The sequence below is a fragment of the Pezoporus occidentalis genome, unplaced genomic scaffold, assembly GCF_034315485.1.
Source record: "Pezoporus occidentalis ecotype Australia unplaced genomic scaffold, CSIRO_AGI_Poc_V1 ctg45, whole genome shotgun sequence".
NCBI classification, from domain to species: Eukaryota; Metazoa; Chordata; class Aves; order Psittaciformes; family Psittacidae; genus Pezoporus; species Pezoporus occidentalis.
The window spans coordinates 6,995,664-7,020,082 of record NW_026915780.1 but is presented as its reverse complement, the minus strand read 5'-3'; the positions used below and the strand labels follow the sequence as shown (position 1 = coordinate 7,020,082).

The 24,419-nt window shown below is 40.5% G+C and overlaps 1 long non-coding RNA gene across 1 annotated transcript in view; it reads left to right on the top strand.

Annotated features, from left to right (window-relative positions):
• Positions 1–15,226, top strand: part of LOC134172195 (uncharacterized) — a 37,336-nt gene extending 22,110 nt beyond the window's left edge. Inside the window, exons 3-4 of the long non-coding RNA XR_009967865.1 lie at positions 14,070–14,214; positions 15,168–15,226. This is a non-coding gene — a long non-coding RNA (uncharacterized LOC134172195). The remainder of the gene's footprint in view (positions 1–14,069; positions 14,215–15,167) is intronic.
• The last annotated feature ends 9,193 nt before the right edge of the window (positions 15,227–24,419 follow it).

Here is a 24,419-nt window from a genome sequence, read left to right as displayed (position 1 = left end):
AGAACCCTAGCAGTTATGCTTTTAAGTTTCTGTATTTGACAATCTCAAGTATCAATTTGAGGATTCTAAACCATGTTTCTGGTTTAGAAATAGAATTACTTCCTCTTTCCCAAAGTCTTAGGACATTTTCTAGCTGGGTAAGCCTGTTCCCCTTGAGAGACAGGCAGGAGGGGGTTTAGGGCCCTTCTTAAGGGGCCACACACCCCAGGCACTGCAAAGGCAGGTTGACATTAGCTAGCCTGCTCAAATATTTGCTTGCATCTTTGCCATTTTCCAATTCTGTCTCTCTTGTTGACTCTCCTTTGTCCCTGCCTATCATGTTTCTCTCCTGGCTGTTGCTATTAGTATGTAATCTTTCTGTTCTGTGTTCTCAACTAAAGCACGTTTATTGTTCATTATCTGAAAGACACTTTATTAATAGACATAAATAACATTGCTAATGCCTTACACATAACTATACTATCAGTACTGTTCAGATGAGGTGGCCACCATGCAATATAGCACATTCTGTCTGTAGCCAGCGGCTGTTATTGCTGAACATTACAAGGCCAGTGTGCAGATGGCCTCACTCAGGTTGAAGACTTCATTTGATAAGTTCTATGTGTAAAGATTGTTAGGAGTGGAAGAGGAGGATGTCGAAGGAGGGACAGCAATGGAACACTGGCTTTCCTTACTTTCCCATAGTTCTCACCAGAGTATTGTGAAATTCCATTGGATAGGAGATGATGTCTTTTAGCCTGTGCAAATGGTACTGGGTGTTTGTGGCATTGCACATTTCAACCGAATATTGCTTGAAATGCTTAAAAAACTCAGGGATGGCAGAAGTAGGATGCTTACAAGCGTATGCTGTATACACAGGTTTCTGAAAATTTGACTAAGATCATGTTGAGCAGTTTGCATATTTTTCCATTGATCTTCTACAGAAGAGGTTTTATCTCAAACAGTTCTGTTTGTAACTTGAAGGCATTCACCGTTACTGGGACTTAAACCTTGTCCTACTAAGGAGGATACCAGAGGAAACTGGTTTCAGCTAAATGGCCGTATGATCTTGTGATGGATCTTGGAATCCATTTCTAACTGTGTCTTTAGAGGAAGGTGCAAAAATCCTCATGAGCAACTGGTTAGAAAGGAAGTAATTTTATCACCCTTGTCTTGGGGTTCTGTGTAGTCCAGAGCTGAGCCATTGAGTACTTTCCCATACACTGTGGAAAGAATCCATCCGAATGCTCCTATAAGCTCTCCGGCACTACAAACAGCTCAAACCTTAAGCCTTTTTTTTTTAGTAGCAATTAATGAGAATTGTGATCTAGAAATTAAAATGGTAATGAGCTTTTAGCATAATGAAAAGAGCTTGTAAATGGAAGAAAAAGCATTTGTGGGTCTCCAAGTCACATTACTCCCCAGATACAAAAGCAGATGTTAGCTTTGCCTGGAAAGAGCCATATTGACTCATTTCATTTTGCACAAATCTGTTTAAGCACCCATAACCCTTATGTCGTACAGAAAGATGATGCAGTCATGTTTCCAGCCTCGTAATCTAGTGTTCTCCTTATCAATAGCTTTGCTAATTTGGGGCTGATAAATCTGTATACTCATTTTGGCTTGGTTATTTTTTTCCTTTGTTTGCACGTGCTTAATATCTTTTAAAATGTACCAGTATGCAGTGATGTACAGTGACTGATTTAGGAGCCAAATAAACAGCTAATGCAGTTTGTAAATACCTAATGCAGTTTAAACCTGTACAAAATAATGGGGTTTCTTTATATGACTCAAATGGTACTTTGAGCAATTTACGTGAAATTCAACATAATTGCTCTAAATTAAAAGTAAGTGCAAGTATATTGTTTTGATCTTTGCCTCTCTCAGTGAAGGCTAACACAAGCAATACCATTTTGAGCAAAGAATGAAACTCACTTTTTATGAGTAACCCAGTTGCTTCTTTTTGATGACTGTGACACTTTGCAACTCTTGCAAGTATCCACGTATAACAATGAAGCTTCTTTCTGTGTTAAAGACACCTAAGAACATACAAGAGTTTGGAAGGCTTTTGAGCTTGGCCTGATAAGCAATTCATGAATATTGTAGCTAAAGTATGCTCCTCACTGTTAACTGAATTGATAAGTTGAATAGATGTCCAGTTTTTGCATCTGAATTGAAAGTAAATTTCATTTGTGGGGGAAGAGGGAAGAAAGCATCACTCAGAAAAAGAGGCTTTGGTTTTGAAATAAATTTTCTTTTAACGTGTTCAGAACATTCATCTATTTGAAGTCTGTCTCTCAAATATAACAGGTTTTATCTCAGAGGCAAGAAAAAACATGGTATTTTAAGAAAACATAAAAACTGAACAACCAAAACAAAATGTATTTTAAACTGTTTCCAAGTGTTTTGAGTTGTTTGGGTGTAGGCGGTACCTACATTTGGGGTCTAATGCAGAGTCAGGGATATTTACTGTATATCTTTTCTTTCTGATTTTGTTTTATGGGCATAATTTGGACCTACCTCATTAAACAAACATATATTCTCACAAACGTTCCTTTTGCATTTCATGGCTGTAGCTTATCACTATTCATATTCATTGGCTCACTACTCTGTTGGCTTCTTCAAAAGTTGGCAAAGTTTGGATAAAACAAAAGCTCTTGCTCTTACCAAACAACTTTGAGTAACTCAGTGAGAGGTGTCAGAGGTGTTGGTATAAGGAAAATGCCCAATCTGCATTATATAGAATCACAGAATAGTTTGGGTTGGAGAGGACCTTAAGATCATCAAGTTCCAACCCCCCTGCCATGGGCAGGGACACCTCACACTAAACCATGTCACCCAAGGCTCTGTCCAACCTGGCCTTGAACACCACCAGGAATGGAGCATTCACAACTTTCCTGGGCAACCCATTCCAGTGCCTCACCACCCTTACAGTAAAGAACTTCTTCCTTATATCCAATCTAAACTTCCCCTGTTTAAGTTTTAACCCATTACCCCTTGTCTTATTACTTCAGTCCCTAATGAAAAGTCCCTCCCCAGCATCCCTATAGCCCTGTTCAGGTACTGGAAGGCTGCTATGAGGTCTAAGGGATTTGTGGAATTAATTTCCTTTTTCAGCTTTGAAAATCCTGCCTTGAAGACTCAGTCTCACAATTCAGTATGAGAAAGAGGAAGAAGGTCACAAATTGCCATGTCCAGGGTATGGGTGGTACTTATAGCATCAGAGTGGTCAATGGATGTTGGAACATAGCTCTCAAAATTGCCTTGTTCCTGAAGCCACTGAAACAAATGCTTAGCAGGCACCTGGGAGACTTAACAGCACAGCAGGGTATTGTGTTCCTAAACCCTTGACTCAGACCAGTCACCTAATGAATGTGGGGCTTTATCCTTCCTATCTAATGCAATTCTGGATGTGCTCATAAATAGCTACTTCTTAAATGTACTGGACATGGAGCTCTCCTGCCAACCTATACATGCAAGTTATCTCTGTAACTTGAAGTTATGTATTTTGTGATCTACCTAATGAGTAAAAGTGACCCTTAGGCCCTTACCTGTACTGCAGTCCTGCCAATGAGAAGCTACTTGTGAGAATAAGGTTTTCAGGAGGGGAAGGGGGGGATAAAGATTAACTCTTCCAAACGGCTTTACAAAAGAGATACAGTGCACCATATTATCTAACAGCGCTCTGCCTTTTCACTCAGGGAGACAGACATTAAGGTGCATTAGTCCTATCGTTTGTATGTCTGTAAATATCAATAAAGTATGTTATTTGGCTTTCACATTTACACAATGAAGGACGAGGACTATCTTTTTCAGGAAATTTCACAGAGCCATTCACAAACAAAAGCTCAGTAATTTAATCTTTCAAAAGCTCAATAATGCTAAGTTCAAAATTGCAGGTTTTAAACTAATGTACCTGATAAGTAATGATGACAGAATTTAAAAGGTCCATTATTTGGTAATCTAATATTCCCAATCCCAGTTATCTGTCAAAGAGAATACTCTCCCTTAAACAGTGCTAATGTGTTCACATCTACATTAATCTCTTCGGGAGAAAAGAAGCATTCTTTACGGGCTTTATCTGTTTCCAAATGTCTGACTCCACAAGGAGCCATTTCGCACTGCTGATGAGGCTATGTAAATGACTCAAATGTCTTTGTATGATAGGTGCGATTTCGTACGGATACACGTGATACCGTATTACTGAGAGGCACTCCCTGGCCAGCCAGCTCTCAGTGTTCATTTACATGCTGTGCCTGGTGCTTTTGAACCCTCCTCTGCTTCTCCACTCCAAAACAAACATCGTGCTTACAGGTTTGCTCCTCACCTGCTTTTCTGGCATGATATGCTGCTTTTCTGGGCAGCACAACTCCCTTCTGTTGTGTCATCTCCCATCGGTACTCCAAAGAGTGTGATATCGAGATGACAAGATTCACAACGCAAGAGCTTGAATGATTTGTGCCTCTTCTTTCTAGGAAGTTCTATAGGATAATATACAAAGAGTTAGGATGAGGTATACCACAACTGCCCATGGACTCCAAATTCATGCAAGGGTGAAACGAGTGGCATAGGAAAATGGAGTCACTGTGTGCTTTCTTGCGGGCAAGGCTCCTTCCTTTCAGTTTACTTGCTGTATTAGTTTCTCAGTTTGCATTTCAGCTCTTTAAATCTCATTACTAGAGAAAGTTTTGGCCTCAAGTAAGCCTGAGTCCATCCTGCTCCATTCTATGTTCAGGCTGATATGGGATTTAAAGTGTGTGTGCAATAGGATAAAGGCAGTCACTACTGCAGGAATATTGTACTTTCTCCTAGCTGAATTTTCAAACACTCACCCAAGTAAAACATACATATGTACATACAGAGTTCTTTACATTACTTGTGTCTTACTCTATCTGGATTTTCAGAACTTAATAACAGATACCACAAAGTGACCCAGAAAGGAACTTTCCTGCATCATTAAGTATATCAGTATAAAAGCTTCATTTGCAGTGCTGCCCAGAGCAATGAAACAATGCAATTGCTCTCTGGATCCTATGGAGCAACATGTAAATACACTTGGAATAGTGCTGTAAAAGAGTTCTGAAGGTGATGTCGACTCAGGGTCTTTTTGTTCAATTCAAAGAAAAGGATGAACGGTCAAAATAGCAGTATTGTTGAGAAAATGTAGCTGTTTACAATATCTGCAGGGTGTGGGTTGGGGAAAGTAGTTGAGTGGAAATAGCTTTTGGGAAAAAAAAAGATGCTATCCTGAGCCAGGAAAGAAACCCTCATGTTCACATGTGAAAGCAGCTCTGTTTCTATTTAAAGAGTGAAACGAAAGGTCTAGTTCAAGGTATAGAAGCTATCTGTGCTTAATGGAGTCAGCTATGAATCAAGAAAGAGTATATTAAAAAGTATTGCATATTATTAAAAGAATATGTTGCATTCAGTATAATTAGATATTATGATGTATGATTAGATATTATTTTCAGTGTCTGAAATAAATAGATATACTTCTGTATATAAACCCCACAAAACCATTGATTTCGAGGTGTGCTTTTGCATCTGTGGGGACTTTTCTTCATATCCTTGGAGAAAAGGAAAAAAATCTGCTAAGATTTTCACAACAGCATAAACTTAGGAGAATGTCACATAAAATAAATCACTGGGAAAGCTGAGAGCTGTTTGTAGCTGAATCACAGACAGAGAACAGCTATTGAAGGCACATCTATAGTGGGACAGCAACAAAACTGATCCCTTAAAGCAGATGGATGGCAATAGCTAGTCATACCTGGCTGGTTCAAAACAATGTACCACCACTGCTCAAAGAGCAGAATGTCTTAACTAGCACCTGCTGAAAGCTGGGAGCTGCAGTTGCTGCCGATGTGGGTGCTGCCTATGCAAACTGGGTCTGGGAATCCAGTAAATGCCAATTGGTCAAAGGACGGGATTTATTTCAATTAGGAAAATCATCACCATGGAGGAATTAACACGGCTGTTCCTGTGGCACGTATGTGACCCTCTGGAAACTAAATTTACTGTGGAAAACATGCCTCCATGTACTAAGCCATACATTCAGTACCTGGCTTGAGACTCACACGCAGTTATCAGCCAGCTTCAGGGAAGCTCTTAAGCAAGTATTTAAATCTGCATCCATATTTTAGTGTTTTGTTGAATCTTGGCGAAGGCAGCATGATATTAGCATGACACGTGTAACCCTTGTGGGAACATTCAAATTCTGCATATACATGCTCATCCCAGATGCAGTGCCCTGCCTGCCTGCCAGCCTCAGTGTCTGCTGCAACTGAGTGTGCAAAAGGCACGCACAGAAACTTAAATGCTCTATAGTAGCGTTTTGCTCCTGTTTTCCCTCTATGGAAGTCTACAGGGAAAGGTGACCCTTTTCATCCCATTTGGCACACTAGGCATTCATCTGGTGATGTTTTCAAAGGTTTGGAAAGATTGCAATACATTTTACTTGCAGCTGTGTGCATCAGAGTGATGGCCATTTTCACCTACATGGAAAGATCGAATCCTGGGTATGTGCCACTGAACTAGGAGAATGTGCAGAATATTCTTTGTGTTTCTCAGGTTTACTTTGACCCTTCAAAACCAGGGAGTGCTCAGTTCCCACCTGATGTATTGTATCTGATTGCTGCAGATAAATTGGTCTTTATCTACAAGAAGTGATCTTTTTGCAGCTCGCATGAAAGCATCTTCCCAGATGATGTTTGAACAACTGCCTATTGAAGAGCATTTGCAATATCAGTAATTAAAAGGAAATGGGTCAGAGGGTTTGTTAGGTGCTTTCTGTATTTCTAGGGAATTCACTTTCAATTCCAAACACTACCTAACAATTAATTTCTGCCTTTAATGACTTCTTTAATATCTCAGCTTTTCCTTCCTTTCATTGTTTCACTGCTCCTTTGAGTGCTTTTAAAAAGCTCTTTTCAATCTGCTTGTTTTGATTCATTCTGCTGTTAAATATCAGGCATTGCTCCAGTTTAGTTCAGCTAGCCATCAACTCAAGCATATGGGTACCTTCATTTTTTAGGCTGATCTTTCTGTCCTTCTAACAGATGACAGCCAGTATCCACAACTCAGTCAAAAACCTGTTCCAAGCCTGCCTTAAAAAAGTCTGATTTCTCCTCAGGCTTGTGGGTTTCCCCCCTTCCTTTCTTTTTCCCTTTGAATTTGCTCTACAGGTCTTTAGCTCCAGCTAGTGGCTTCCTCCAAAATGCAAATGATGGCTGATGCCCTAAAAGCAAGGAGAAAGGTGGGGTAAAGTTGTAATTCTTAGTGTTCTGAAACGTGTGTTGAGGGGGAGAATCATTCAGAGGCATTAGTCCTTCCTGGCTAATTTGAGTTAACCCACAAATTCTTTAAAATGTAATGAATACACTTCTTTTTCAAATTACAAGCTTTATCCCATTGCATTATCACATTGGGCCAAATTCTGCCCTCAAGTGTAGCTCTTCTGGACTTCAAAGGGAGCTGCAGATATGTGTCTTGAAGCAAAAACACAGATGTTTTATCAAATAAAAAGCTTTACCTTAGCTCCTGCTTCGGCTCTCTTACTGAGGGTTGGTGTAGCCTTTCTGCAATGTGCGAAAACAAACCTAGAAAACCTTTATTTTAAGTAGGGTTTGAGATTTGCATCTACCTTTGGTGGGATCCCTTTTCTCTCAGGACTTCATAGTGCATGTGGATCTCTTCTGGGTCTGGGAGCCCTCTGCTCAGGCCTTACACCACTGGTGATAGAAGATGGCTCCTGGAGGGAGCTTTTGGAAGTTCCACTGGGCAGAGGGATGAGTGCCTCTGCTGAAAACCTCTCTTAGGTGAATTTGGGCTATGGTTCTGCAGCCACAGCATGTCCTGCACTGGTAAAATCTGCAGTCACCAGCAGGGAGGTTTTGAGAGATTCTGAATACTGGAGTGGAGAGAAGCAGGTTGTTTCCCTATGAGGAGGGAAGTAAGTTTTTCCAGTGACAAATGATTGTGTTTTCATTCAGTTGATTCACACAGGCTGCCCTAAGCTTCAGCGTGTTAATTTTAAATGGTAAAAACAAAATGCAGTTTAGATTCGTATAATCCTACACATCGTTTTCTCCTCAGTTTTCAACTTCATTGACAGTGTAGCTAAAATAGGTATAGCTTAAAACTCTCTTCTGTCCCTCAGCTCCCCCCCAGTCCGGGAAGCAGTACCTATATGCACTGGGGGATTAAAGCACACAGGTAGACACAAGTCGAGCTTTGTTGTGTGACTCTCAGGGTTGGCACCAATACAGGTATGGCTGCCTTGGCAGCACTAGGGGAAACCCATTTGAATTCTACAATCCTCTTGTTTAAACCCACAGACTCAAATGTCTGTTGTTTGTTCAAAGACTTTTATTGTTTCCATTTCATTTCTTGGTGAACTGGGTACTGGGACAGGTGTGTCTGCAGTCTGTTCATATTGACTGTCCATCTAAGATACCAGATAACATGATAATGCATTCCTGGGTTTCACAAACTTTGTCACTTCTGCCATAAAACCCTGGCACCTAGTGTAAATAAATCTATCTGGAATATAGTAAATTTAATCCAGGTCTCTCTCCAAGGGAAATAATCCTTCCTGAAGGCCTAACCTTCCTCATCAGGCAGAAATTGTGCTAGTCCTGCACTATTGATTCAATCCTTTCCTGAAGGTGAGAAAAGCACCAGAGTCCATTAAGAGATTTTATGTCAACATCTCAAATATAGCTTTTGCCATAGCTGAAGCCTGCGAACTAAACAACATATATATTGTGGAACACAGAGAATATCTGTACTTGTTCTGCCATGATACAGACTCAGCTGTATCTCTGCTTTGTCTGTCTGTATACCTATGTACAAACTCACATATGCACGCTATTTATGTGTGTGTATAAAAGCATGCGTCTGCACAGTCTGCCACCAGTTTCTTGGTTTCCTTATCTCTAGCAAACACTTTCATTTATTTCCAACATAAACGTTCAGAGAGAGGCAGAACAAGCAGAATTGTTCAGTGCTTCCCAAGGTTCTGTTGTCAGCGAGTGCAATGTTGTATAGCAAGGCAAAAAAAAGAACCTATTAGTGCTGTAACTTCTCTACCGAGTGCACCAACAACACACTTGGGCCACACGCAGGAGTCTGTTGATCCATTGGGTCAGGGACCTGAAAATATTTGAAATTGTTCTTTAGAGAAATAAAAGAACCCACACTTTTCTTGAATCTCTGGGGTCTTTCGAAGTCCGTAGAAAGTCTTACGCAAGGAGACAAAGCTATTTTACCAGGCAGGCAGATATTCCAAATTACTGGTTCTTAACAAGCATGGTAATACATCAGTCAAAAGCAATAAATTTAAACTTAATGAAATCTCAATTTGCCTACAGTGCATTTCACTTTGACATTTTCTGCATTGCCACGGTGCTTTGATAAAGTTTTTTAAAATGCAAAGAAAGTGTCTGTAAGGCTAAAGAGCAGACTTGGTGCCATTGTGCCCAATGGAACATTACAGTACTTAAGTTCCATCACTATATGCCCTGTGGCAGACTAAGCCTGAGTGCTAACATAGGTTCAGTTTTCATTATCATCATGTGATTATCCATTTTACTGCATTTAACTGATAATACAACTACCAGCTCACCTTAAAAGAATTAGCTTGGAGGTTTCATTGCTTTCCAAATGGAATTCATTTGACAAACAAATGACAATTAGCCCAGTCTCCCTGTTCTGTGTCAGGATGGTTTTTGATTGAACCTAGACCAATTTACAATTTTTAAATGAGTTTAGACATTTACATTTAAAATGTCTAGAGGAAATTAGCCTTGGGACATCTAACAGCCAAAATGCTTTTTGAAGTTGATTATTATTTGATCTAGTACCCTCTACCTGTACATTTTGTTCTGACTTCAAAGTTTTGGAATGAAAATGCCACCTACACCTCAAAGCACAGGGAAAAACTTAAAAGCAGTTTTACTCATTATGTTATGCAAAGAAACCTATATTTTAATATTCGTTTAATATGGTTAGTTAGCTTTAATGACACCAGTTTGACAGTGTCATAGTTTTCGAATATAAGACATTGATTGAAGTTTCCTGTGCTTGCCGGCGTTTTTGTGTAGAACGAAAGAATATCTTTTGAAGGTGAGATTCGTATGCCCCACACTACCATTCTGCCACAGATAGAAATGTAATCATTTACAGATGAATGCATGCCTTTGTACGGAGTCGAAAATATGTTGTCATTTCTATATTATTCTGTGTATCAAAATCTTTATTGATGTTTGTTTTCCTGCATATCAAATTTGTCCGACTATGTTTGTACTGGGCTTTAAAGCAGGAGGGTCTCCTTAGGAAAAAAGGCTTGTCAGTAATTCCATTATAAATATGCAGGCTCAGATAACACAGCCATGAAAATTGGGCTGGAATTAGGCACATGGTGTCTCAGCCTTGAGGTAATTTGGATCATACTATTTTTATTTTGTGTTATTAATTTATTCATTTTGGTAAAGTTAGAAAACTGTACATTTGGCCACTGTAAAATTGTGAGCAGAAAAAGAAGTGCTACTGCTTTTCTGGGTTCTGGATCCTTAAAGCTCCACTCGACGCCTATGGGAGAGTTTCAGAAATAGGTTTGTTCTTTTTTTAACAAAATCACTATTTGGCTTTCAAGCTTTTCAATGCTTGGAAAGTATTTTTAAAAACCATTCCATGGTTTTCTGATATATGTGCTTTGTATGAGCATATACTGTTATCCACAAAATATGCTCAATATGCTCTTACAGAATTTTCTTAGAACAATTCATACAAACCCTGCTCAACGGGGTTTTAGGCTTCTGATGCCTTAAGTGTCCAAATGCAGCTGAAAGCAAATGAGATTTTGGGACAGTTTCTGTTGCAAACCTAGGTCTGAACTATCAGCACTGGTGTTTTCTTGTCCCATGGTCACGTTTGCAGAATCAAAGGAACCAGATTTTCATAAGGAAGTGGAACAATCTTGTGTCATTATACCACTATTGCCTAACTTTAATGTAATGTCAACTCCAGTGGGTGCCTATATGGTATCAGTTGCTGGTGTTCAAAAAATGCTGCTTTGCTACATGAACAGAACACTGACTTTTGTCAGTCCTCAGCTAATGTCCAGGCCCAACTGGGATCCTTAGATAGGTGCTTCTCCACATTTGTCATCTGAGAGAATTGACCCAGTAGACTTAATTATCAAGCCAAATCCGTACATTGTAGTGGGGGATGTTGATTTTAGAGGGAGCAAGGTGATGATGATAAAACCCTACTCTTGCCTACTTAGAGCAGCCTCCCCAAAATACAGTGATGATGGGATCACTTCTTTGACAGTGGTAGCAAAGTGTTCTTCCCACTTGGCACAGGGAAGGTTTTAGGATAAACTCATGCTTCTTTTGCCTACTCTGGAGACTCATCACTTGCCTTACTGGATTTATGCATTCCTTCCACAAGGCATGTAATTCTGCTCCTGCTCTGGATGTGAAGCCTAAATGCCTAGCTTAGATTTCTGAATTTTGCTGTGAGGGCTCAGTGATTAAAAAGTAAGCGTGTGAGTCTGTCGTGGTTTAAGCCCAGCCGGCAAACCGGAACCACGCAGTCGCTCGCTCGCTCCCCCCACTTCCTCGCCCCTCTCCCAGAGGGATGGGGAGGAGAATCGAAAGAATGTAACTCCCATGGGTTGAGATAAGAGCAGTCCAGTAACTAAGGTGTAACACAAACCACTGCTGCTACCACCAATGATAATAATAATAAGGGCAATAACAAGGGAAGAGAATACAACCGCTCACCACCCGCCGACCGATACCCAGCCCAACCCAAGCAGTGATCCAGCCCTTCCTTGTAACTGCCCCCAGTTTATATAGTGGGCATGACATGCTGTGGTATGGAATACCTCTTTGGTCAGTTTGGGTCAGGTGTCCTGTCTCTTCTTCCTCCCGGCTTCCCCTTCTCCCTGGCAGAGCACGAGGCTCACAAAGTCCTTGGTCAGAATAAACATTACTGAGCAAGAACTGAAAAACATCGGTGTTATCAGCACTGTTCCCAAGCTGAAAGTCAACAACACAGTACTGCACCAGCTACTAAGAAAGAGAAAAAATGACTGCTACTGCTGAACCCAGGACAATTTAGTAACTAAGGATGCTTTTGGACTTGAATCTTAGCCTCCTATAAGTTAGTCCTTGCAGAGGGCAAAATCTTTGGCCTGAAACATTTCCTTGAGGGAAGATGTATTAGAAATAGAGAAAATGTAAATCAAATAATGACCTGGGAAGAAACCTTGAGTAGACTGTCAGGCCTGCAATGACAGGATCTTGAAAATGTGGGCAAATATCATCAGATCCAGGTCTGTCTCAAACTGGATCATTGCAATCAGTTCAAAGTGATGATGCCAGAGTCTTTCAGAAATAGTTATTTATATGTTTTCTGTTTGTGCTATATTGTAAAATATGTGCAAGTGTGATAAATACACTTCAGGTTTGCTTGTCAGGCAAACAAACGCCCCAGGGATGGAGGTCAGAGACCAGCTCTCCCAGGAAATCTTTAACTATTAAATTCAAAATCTGTGATTTCCTACAGCCTAAAAGGCACATCTTTCAAAGTATATACTAAAATCCTCAAGTATGCAAGTGCGAGTCTCTATAAGCAAGGGAAGTGCAGTGGGTGGACTGAAGGCACTGGAAAATCAGAGTGACTAATCCCTCCAGTATCATCAGTTAGAAAAACACTGGCTTTGCATTCCAACTAAGAGAACAGTTGGGTTTCTCTCTTGGGAAACTCTTTTGCTTGTAGCACATGCAATGAATTCTGATTAATTTTAACAGTTTCTTGGAGAATTTACGTCTGATTTGTGGTTTGGTTTTAGTTTGCATGAAAATTTGGATGTGGAGAAATGGCACATGCAGTGGTGTTCCTTTTCTGGCAGCTATAGGTTGTAGCCACATGAGCATGAAATACTCTGTGTCTTCAGGGGTTCCTGCTCTCATCGCTCACCCATTGGTACTCATATTTGGAGCATGAAGGAATGAGGGGGCAGAGGTTGAAGATATTTAGATGTAAACAATGTGCTGAAGAAAGAAAAGGCAGTGTTTTTAGAGGAAAAAATGTGGTGGATTCCCAAAGCATGGAGCTCGTCAACTTCCATGCTCAAAGGCACTTTTCTCCAACTCCCTGTATCAGCCCAACCTCACACAAGAGCACAGCACTCTCAGAGAGGGAAAGAGCCAGATGACTTAGTGTTTCTAGAAAAAGTTGGGATTCATTTATTATTTATAGATTTCATTTTGTACATATCTTTAGGGACATTAAGAGATTAGTAGTCATGCAGTTTGTTCTGAGCATTAATGCTAATCCTCAAAGATAGGTGAAGGGTAATTTCATTAGTTGTTACAAAGGTTTGGAATAAAACTAACCGTTCACTCAACAGTTTGAAAGGAAACGTTTAGTGCCGTGCTCTCTGCTCTCCCAGCAGGCTCTGCCTCTCACAGGAATGTGTCAGCACAGACTGGCATCTCGGCAATAAGGGCATATTCCTCAGATGTTCTTTTATGTAAAATAGGTGGGTCCCTCTTTCCTAAATATGTCATATAAAAACATTGTCTCTGGCATGGCAGACAGTGGTTCAGGAAGGGAAGCTAATCTAGGAAATAAAGGGATACAGACTATTGATGCCAAAATCAGCAATTACATTGTATGAGATCTCATGAATAATTCCTGAGCTCTGATTTAACATTAATCTGAGTGTTTAGTACAAAGCTGGGCCGACACCAATAAAATGCTGACTGATTTGTTTTAAAATAGTGCTCCTTCAGGCTTCACTACACTGCTCTGAAAGGAATGCTTTTAGGTAACACCTCAACCTTGCCTCTGTAAAACACAGACAGATGCACTCATGTGACTGCATGCTCGAACTCTACCGTTATTTTTTCCCCTTCATTTTGGGCTGAAACCTTTTCCAAGTGCAGTATTTAATATTAGCCATGATTTAGGCAAGTGGGCTTCGTAACACAGAGCTTTTCCTCCCAGGGAAAATCTTACGAAAACAATACTCCTTAGTACTGGATGCTGATATTTGCTACATATGTGTATTTCAGGTACAAACAGGAAGAGACTTTGTGGGATGAATCAAGCAGGAAGCTATCCAACCAAACCTTAGGAGAGTTCAGTGTGTTACAGCTGCTTCTTCATCATTACATAATGTCATTTTTCAGTGAATGTCAAAGGATGATAAACAAATAGGTGAGTGCAGAAGTGATGACCATCTCAGGAGACACCATACACATGTTCTGAAGCACTGCCAGCTGTGCCCAGGGAATGCTGTACTTGGAAGCATCTCCCATCTTGTTCACAGCTTCTGCTTCTGTAATAACAGTTTTGCCACTTAATAAGGATAAAGCACTAACTGGATACATTCATCTCATCCATTGGCACAGCGTGTCTATTCAATAGAAGCCCTCAGCCTGGGTGCTCACACGTATCCCCTCTATGATCTGTTTAGGAGATATAGGAAAAAGGTGGTACTGTATAGAGAGCCACAGTTTGAGCCAGGATGGTCATTCTGCAATGGTACAAGTCTGAGAATGGTTTGAGTATGAGAAGAAATCACTGGTGTATGTCTTTCCTAACATCACAGTGAAAAACCGTTTCTTCTAAACACCCATTTCAAAACAGGACAAGTCAGCATTCTCAATAATAAGTGACACTAACTCACTGTTACCTTTTGTATACCTACTTGCTATCAAGTACAGCAAAAGGAATTAAGTTGTATAAGGAGCATATGTTTTCCATGGCTATGTTGGATTGTTCCAGACATAGTGGATTTAATGGGTAGCTGTATGTCCTATATATCTATATGCATCAGGAAAACAACAGCAATAGATTAGGTTGCTTGGGAAGTTGTCGAATCTTCATAATAGAAGATTTGAGAGAGTTTTGAACTTTTTTGTTACTGCTTTTTTGGTTGGTTTGAGGTTTTGTTTGTTTTTAAAAAGCAAAAAAGCAAAATAAGCACTTAAATATCTTGTTTCTTCTTCATATATTTGTCTATAGAACTGCCCGGACATGACTGAGTACCCTGGAACTAATAGTGTGTGGAGTATCCCCATTCCTAATATCAATATTTACGTATTATGCACAGTGGTTTGCATTTCTATTGATATACTAACCTATTCTGTCTTGTCTGATCATCACAGCGGGAGGGAAGGACAATAAAATGAAGCAGGAATATAAAGCAATCTGCTATCTTAAGAGCTTTCTAAAGGGGTAAGAAAGGGACCGTTTCTACTCAGTAGCTATTGATTAACATGGAGTGTAAGTGATGTACTGTGAGGGAGGAGAAGGGTAATACTGTAAGCTAGTATGCTGTCTAGGGTGCTGCCCTTCACCTTCAGTATTCATTCACTGTTCACACTTTCCTCACTGCCTGCACAGAAATCATGGCGTAACAACTGAGGATAAAGCTCCACCTGCAAAAAGAGATGGTTTTCTTGCTTAACTTCTTTGAAGCTTTGTTTCCAGTTTTGCAAACGGAAACTGTGCTTTAGTGGAGCATCCCTGCCTTTTTTGAGACTTAGGAAGGAATGAGCATGGTGCTGAAGTGAGCTGACAGGTACATACTGCGCTTGGTACTTGCACATCCATTTCCAGCTGGCCTGACTTGCTCAGAGTGTTTCCTGCCCAGGAGGTGTTTCAGGGCTCTCAAGAGCTCCAGCATATGATGTTCACTCACACCAGCAGAAATGAGTCTCCTCTGGGGCACATGAGAGTATTTTTTATTGGCAAATGACAGCTTGGGAGGAGGTAGCTTAGCAATGGTAGGAATGGGATTGAAAATAACTACCGTTCTTGGGGATAATCCAACTGTAGGGCAGGGACTGCAGTTCATGGGGCTTTTAACATCTTTCCAGAGCTGTTTGATGGTCTAGCTCTCCCTCTCTTTTTATATAAATGATTCTTACTATTATTTTCCCCATTCTTGACTTGATAAAGCAGCTTCTGGACTGATCCAAGTTTTATCTCTTGATAAAATTCCCTGTAGTTCTGTTACATTAGAAGTTCCATAATAAAGAGTATCCCAAATATCATCTATAAATAGTGGCATACCCTGGCATTTGGGAAAATCCCAGCACTAATAATTACCCCATGCGATCATCACAGGTATGCAAGAACAAGCTGCGTAATCCAGGAGAAGAAGGAGAAAAGCCTACAGTTGCCAACAATTATACTTAAAATTCTTTATGCATTTCAAGTGTATAGTTGGAATAAAGGTAGTTGAGTAAATGCAGTGACTGTTACCCAGGGAAAAGTTTAGACATTAAAATTAATGAACAAATGTATGTTTGTAGTTTGCAAAATGGAAGAATATATGGTGTCAGAAGAGGTTTTATCTTCTGTATAGGTGGTTTTTTTTTTAAATGTAATAAATACAAAACAAATAGCACTGTCTTATCCAAGGGAATATTGAAATCCATTAGGAATGCACATGGAATAATCCGATTCAACAAGTCAGTGTATTTCTCTCAAAAACATAGTATCGGCACTACATTGCGCGAGATGAAGGTTAGATTACATTTCTTGCCAGTGCAATAATTCCCACATCATAAATTCTGATGAAATTATATCAATATATAAAGCAAATGGATGTCTGACCCACCATCGTTTTCTAGTTCTCAGATGTAAAGCTGACATACAAGTAAATCCCCAGCTGCTTTGTGCAATACTATTACAACTGTGCCATTGCCTGGGAACTGTTATTAGCTATCTTGACCAGAAGCGGCTGTTAGAGTTTGTGGTTTCTGCTCTGAATATTAAACTTTGGCATACAAGAGTCCTTATTGTGGGGAGCACTTGGAAATGCTAATACTAAATTGCTCTATATTTGCAGGATTTGATTGCTTCAGATGATACAGGTCTAGCTGGTGGGCCTCTCTTACTGCTTGTATTTCCACATTATAAATCATTCCTTTGACAGGATATCTGCCATAACCAGTTCTCAGTTTCCATAGTATCCTTCTTTATATTACAACTGGCAAGTAGTCTTTTGGGCTATGCAGGTTTTGCATAACTTTCAAGAATAAAAGTAAAATCGAAGCTTATATATATATATATACACACACATATATATCCTAATTTTTATATCAAATGCCAGTGAATATGTGAAGCTAAGATATGGGGTACAGGTTTGGAAAGAATGCATGCTATCTTCTCAGTAATGTTACATTTTAGCAGCCATGGTATGATCAAGCTCCAGCATGAATGACTGAACTTGAAGGACCCTGCAAATGGCCAAAAATGCTTAGGGTAAAGCAAACCCAACATATTATTATTAGTTCTTGACATCGTAAAGCCTTTTAGAGGAATAAAAGGCTTACAGTTGATCTTGCAGGTCAGTTTGGAGTAAAAGGCTTGGGCAGTCTGTGACAGAAGGAGTTATGTTCATTTAGGATATTCTGTTAAAGCAGCATAATATTCTCAGAAATAGAGAGGAAAATCATTAGAGTTATGCTCCTCTGGTCCTTGAAGGATAGTACTGTTAAATTGGGAAAAAAATAATCAAAAAGAATTATTGTCCATGATCTTAGAGTTAAAACTTAGACTATAAACTATTAAATACAATTTCACAGTTTTTAATCGTTGTTAATGCAGAGTCTTGGATAACTCTTTGCAGCTCATTATGCCTTTGTGATATTAAGACCTCAATGATGTTTAACCCACTATCATATAAAAATGCCTCAATAGGTCTTTAAGAATTTATATGAGATATTGAAACTTCCCAAGTTTGCTTTCTTTTAAACTTCCAAATGCTTCCCATTAACATGGGATTTCAGACCACTTCAGGAAGTTCCTGAATACTGAATTATTGACTATATCAGAAATACCCCCTTTGCTTTCCAGGAAGTCACAGTAGCAATAATATGCTCCATCCCTGACAGTGTTCAAGGCCAGGTTGGACAGAGCTTTGGGCGACATGGTCTAGGGTGAGGGGTTAGAACTGGATGATCTTAATGTCCTTTCCCACCCTAACTGTTCTATGATTCTATGAAGTATCTGGATGTACAATCAACAAGTGATGTTAAACGCAAAGATTTTAATAAAATTTTCAAAAGGGAAGGTTTTTCCCATACATTTCCAGGGAGAATGGAGGGGATTTTTTCCATGGAAGAATGCTTCAGAGAATATTTCTGCTTTTTGAGAGTTGTGTATGAAATTAGGAAAAAAGTTTTAAATTATAAACAGAACTTTTGTACAAGAAAATCCTCAGGGTTTTTTTTTTGGTTAATTGCACTAGAATTGTTTATGACAAAGTTTGCTTTTAAGAAGAACACTGACTAAAGTAAAAATTGCATTTTTAAGAAAATGAAACATTATGAAATAAAACATCAGTGTTTTCTAATTGCAAATAATCATTTACTTTCAAAGAAAGATTAAAATCTATTGGGAGTACACGGGGTCCTAGAGCATTCAAATACCGACACAGTAGGAATCTGACTCATCAGAGATTTTCTCTCTGTGCTTATTCAATGATGGAAAAAGCAAAGGGGAACAAAATCATCCATCAGCACACCCCATAATTCAGCACGCAAACCCAGGTCTTCCCAAATCTCAGCAAAGACTTAACAGTGAAATACTGTAGCAAGGTCTCATGTTACCAGGATTTATTGTTTTCCAAAATATATTAGGGAGCATTGACCAGAATGCCAAGAAGTTCAATTAGAAATAAGAGAAAGAAAAGGACACCTGTTAGTTTTGAGGAATAGCATTTGGGGACTCAGCTGGCTTTTCAGTGGGCTTATGTCTCAGGGGATTCTGCTCTTTAATAGGTAAGGTTGACCCAAGGCAAGTTAATGTTATATTGATATCAGAAAGCTCAAGCTGGGGCTGATTTTGACAATGTGATAAAGGGCTCGCTAAGCATAAGTGGTCTGTAGAGGACGCAGGTTTTCTCATGTGTCAGGGCTATGCTTGTCTGTCTTCTACATCTGGGAGGCATATCTTAGTATGTCACCTACTTCTTTTCACAAAATAATATGTGCCTGGTCTTGCAGCCATTACTGGTGTAAGTTTGTACACATGCCTAATGCAGCACCATTCAATCAGTAAATGCTATTTGCCTGAAGCCCAGTAGTGGCCAGCAAGGCTAAAGTTGCATCCTAAAACTCATCCCTGTACAGCAGGTCAGCATTAGGCCTGGTGCTAATTCCTACGTCATGCTGGAGTCATACAATGCTAGCCCTCAGCACAGACATTAGCATAAGCTGTGTCTAAAGCAGGGCCACTCTCCTTCTTATCTTAATTCTGACACATTACACTGACCAACACAAGTTAGGATATTATGTACCTACATTTCAAGTGCCCAGCATAAAATTCCTTGCTGGTATGGATGGACACTCCAGTTAAGCCCAATGCTGCTATGTTGCTCTCTGACAGAGTCTGATGATAAGCAAAGTTGCATCTGGTCCTCACTTTTATTTGGGGGAAAGCTGGAATTTGCCTGTATCATCTACCTGAGAATTTACACACTGCAGCATCACTAACAGCTGTAAATAGAGACACAAAATTTCTTGCGGTATGAGCATCATTACGTATCCTATGAGATGTGAATGCCATGCTATATTAGATGAAGATTGCCTCATTCATGAAAGAATAAGGGACTGTGGCAGTGCAGGGCTAAAATTACTTGTGGCAATTTCTTATCCAAATTGAGATTTTCCCTGGACTCCATGACCCAGCTGTTTGCTTATTCCATCACTGCTAAAGATGTTAACTGCACGGCAGAGCAGCCTGCCTTGTATAAATGCTGCTGATTTTCCAAAAGCAATGAACAATGTCCAGGGGCAGCGAGGTAGACTCCACTACTGCAGAAAATTCGCTGAATCAATTTCTGCTGAGGCAGATTTATGCACATGGCTGGTGTATCAATTTACTTTGGATCCTTTCTGCACTCACAAAGCAATAATAACAGCTACAGAGAGAGAATCTAGGCTATCTCAACAGTCAGGAATAATGACTCTGGGTGTGATACTACAGCTACATGTGACTGTAGCAGCTCCCTCTTTTTCAGCAATTGCCCCAAAAACTTTGCACATACATATGTGGGCTGGGGAAAAGACACATAAAGAATATGTGTAGCCCCGTTACATGTTTATTGGAGACCTTCAAATCCGTAAGTGGTGAGAAATCCCAAATCCCATCCCAGCTGGCTAGGAAGCATGGGAAAACATGAATGATGTCCTGGGAAAAATTCCTTGGACACTTGGGAAAACATGAATGATGTCCTCAAGGAAAGCCAAAGTAAAAATGGACCGCAACTGTGCTGCAAACAAAAGCTTAAGTCCTTCTGGAGCTGGTTATCAGTTTCAATCAGTTTCTTGTTACCAGTTTCTTCATCTGAAAACCAGAGCTACAGGGTTTCCTGAAACTGGTTCATGGTTCTACATTCCTAACTGGAGGCTTCTCGCAGGGACCGGATTTCCAGAGAGAGGGACATTCGGCATTTTCTCTGTCTCCTTATGGAACACCCTCAAATCACCAGTGACTAAACAGAAATTGCTGTTTATATATATTTCATGTTTATACATTTTCCTGGGGCTGGCCTGATAAAAGACCGCTATGTGTTGAAGGTTTTACTCCCTTTCTTCATCGGCTGTCACTGGAGGTACGCATGCCAGGAAGCGAAATACACCCGCTAAAAAGCCTTTTGATTTTTCAATAGTAAATCCTGTGCATTTCACTTGTAATTGAGTTGTTCCACCCCTGGATCCAAAGCACTTATTCCCCAGAGCTTTGACCCTGCCGTGCTCTTGTTTTGATACTCTAGGAGCATACCAGCAGCTTTGGCAGGCAGTGGAGAGCACAAAGAGAGCGGCCTGCCTAAGACTCACATACACTTGGATCCTTTATTTCTGTCAGTCACCATCCATAGCTGGGGTGAGCTGTCATTGGAAAGCCTGCATGGGATGCTGCTTTTCCAGAGATTTGGTGGTTTAGAAGAGCAGCAGGTTTTGTCCTTTACATCTGGTTAAGTGGAAATAAAAGCTGGTGCTTGTTCTCAACAAATATAGGACATGAAAATGTTCCTGCACCGCATGACTTCCAGTAATCTAACAATGAACCTTGTGGAAGATGTTAATATTGCAGGAATTTAATTTTGTTTATCCGGGGCAGAATATGCATTAATTGCCTATTTAATCATGTTTATAATTAAACTTGTTATAACAATGATTCACGCGTCAGCTTCTCTAATTGCATAGGCAGGACAGTATTATTTCCTCCTTACGGTTCTCTCATTTAGGCTGGAGATGCTTATACTGCAGGCTTATACTTCATATGAACCGGTAAGTGCGGACAGTGTGAAAGCTGTTCTCCTTGGTGAAAGGCTCTGCTATGACTGATCCACCTATTTGTTTCTTTAATTGGATTCTGCTTATGGTGTGAAAAAAAGTACAATTATTGTATTTACTCTTCCTGTTCCTAGAAAGATTTCAGCCTAATGTGAAATACTTGCAAAATACTGGCCACCAGCATAGAATCACAGAATGGTTTGTGTTAGAAGGGACCTTCAAAGGTCATCTGGTTCCAACCTCCCTGCAGTGAGCAGGGACATCTTCAACTAGATGAGGCTGCCCAAAGCCACATCCAGCCTGGCTTTGGTGTAACTGCGTTTGACACAGCTCCTGACCTCAAACTGTTGCTGTGGCCCCTACTCTGTGTGCAGAATGATTGGTTTGGGATTCAAGTCGTGGAAAGGGGCTGAGGACTAAGGATATCTGAGCATCATCACTGACCTCTGTGGAGACCAAGGTGAGCTTTTGGTAGAGGGTATGAGAATGGTGTCATGTTGGTGGCAGGCGCTTCTTGGCAATAGGGCTGCAGCTGAGTACTGAATGGGCTGAGTACCTGAGAGGGTCCAACACAGCCTTGTTTCTTGCTGGATAAGATTACACGATTCATATCAAATAAGAGCATTTGGTCTTATTCTGGCTCCACTTTCAAGCATTTTGCAAATGAATTCAGCATCATTATCCCCAGTTTGCAACCTGGGAGGGTAAAGTTGAGTCAGGAAATACGCCTAGTCCAGAGTCAAACAATGAGATGGCATTGAAAGCAAATTCTCTGAGATGCACCAGGTCCCTTATTCACTGAACAACACACTTCAAACAAGGATATCATCTTTATTTATTGTTTTACTTTTCATTTTTAAACAGATAAAACAGCAAAGAGCTGGGCAGTGCACTGCAGTTCATCCTTTCACTGAGCACAAAAGACTCAGTTCTTGCAAGAGACAGCGTAACATTCCCGAGGATGTATATCCATGTGCATATACAGCTACAGATACATCATTAGCGCTCCTGCAATGTTGCTTGCATATCATAGTTCAAATTCTGCCAGATAAGGTAGGAAACCGTATTTTCAGCAGCCTAACAACACTGTCATGAAAATTCACAGCAGGCTGAAAATATCTCAGCCTAGGAGCTAATTACTTTAAAACGTCTCCTTCTTTTTCCCTGGAAAAATCTTGTTTTCCCCTTGAGGCGCTGAGTTAGAAAGTGTATCCTTGTTTAAGTCTCCACCCTCCCCTTCCCTCATCTGCTATAACCGAAAATCAGCTCTGTTATTTAGTGAAAACAATTGCAGACAAATTGAATCTGTAATGAGGATCAATTACTATTGGTATCTCGGAATGTTTTTACATAATTAAGTTCCAGACTTTCCCAAGCAGGTCTCACTGCATAGGAATTAAGAGACGAGGGTGAGAGTCATTACATGAGGCTGCCACGGTGTGGTACAAACCGTGGAGCACTGTAGCTGCTCTGAACACCTTTTTCCTGCTCTGACTTACAGAAGTGCTCCAGCCTCCTCCTGGAGATCTAAATCCTTGTTGTGGGAACTGGATGAGTCCCTCTATCAGTGCTCCAAGGCTTTTTGCTCTATAAAAGAGACTTGTAATTTAGGCCTTGCAAACGTATGGCCACAAAACTTCAAACTCAGCAAGGTCACGGATGAAACTTTCACAGCAAGATTGAGAGATATCTATACCCATGCAATGCTACTGCAGCTTTTTACTGCTTCATCAGAGGTGCATCTAGGTGGGAACCCACTTAAATTCTCCTCACCCAACTGTATGAAGATGCATTCTCTCTAAGTTTGAATACAGGAGACCATTACTCTTTGGGGGTTGGTTCAGACCATATCCTATGAACAACACAATTAGCCTTTTGAAAACATTGTCATTGCCAAACTGAACTGGAGCATAAACCTAGAGTGCCAGGTAAGGGGTTTTACTAATTCTGATTGATCAATATGACACTCAGGTAATACGGGCTATAGAAGCTGCATTTGGCAGGACGCTGGGCTGATAGATGCACAGAGAAGGGTTGCTCAAGAGCAGCTTGGGCCAGCAATAAAAGAACCACATGAAGTCTGATTGTGGTGAACTACCCCTTACCTTAAAGCTGTGACCCTTGGTGGCTTCCTCAGGTGTCTCCTGGAGCCAAGCCCAGCAGAGATCTGATCAATCCAATACTTGGGCATTAACTAATCAATACTGGGGAAAAGGAACTTTGACACTGTGTTGCAAGGGGTCCTTGTGAGGGTCACAGGTTGCCTCCCTGTAGCTTCTGAAGGGGACCAACTGCAGTGGGGTGCAGGGGGAAAAAGGGGTGCAGAAAGGGGTTTCCTCAGTTTATCACTTGTCCAGGGGATCAGCACCTCTTTCAGCATGCTGGGAGAAAATGCAGAGAGTCAGATCAGAGCAGCAGGAAGGAACGTGTGGAATAGCATCTTAAAACCCCCTCGCTTTTGTGATACCAGCTGAACACTGTTACACACACTGTATTTGCTGGGACAGGTTTGGTTTGTCTTGCGTTTGGCCCAACACAGCAGCAGAGCATCATGCCTGTTCTGCTATCTAGTGGCTGTTCTCGTATAATACATCCAGTGCCACTCAGTCTTAAAAAATGCAATTCCTGCTTTTCCCCTCCTTCTTTATCGTATAACTTGTTCAATTATATTGTCTTCTTTCAATTCCCATCTACAATTATACCTCCCCAAAGCAGCTATTGTATAACCTATGGGTCTTGGATTAAGTTCACTAGTCTAGTTGACCCTCGTCCTGACCTTCACTTAATTAAATACAGGATTAAGCCCAAGACGAATGCAACTCAAATCTCAGGTTAAAGGAGAGGGAGTTCAGAGCGCTGGCAATGAACTGACTGATGTTCATGAATGAGCTCACCTGGCCTTGTAAAACAGCATCAAGTGCCTGATCAAGCCTGTTGCGTTTGAAAAGGCAATCGGCTTTAACTCTTTCATGGTGAACCTTTTGGTCCCTGTGAATGGAGTCGTCCCTGTCAAATGGGAGGGTAAAGGTTCACTCCTCACCCAGACAAAAGCAGTGGCCTCCACTGAATCCTGGTAACAGTAGGGAAGACTGTTAGTCTCATCAG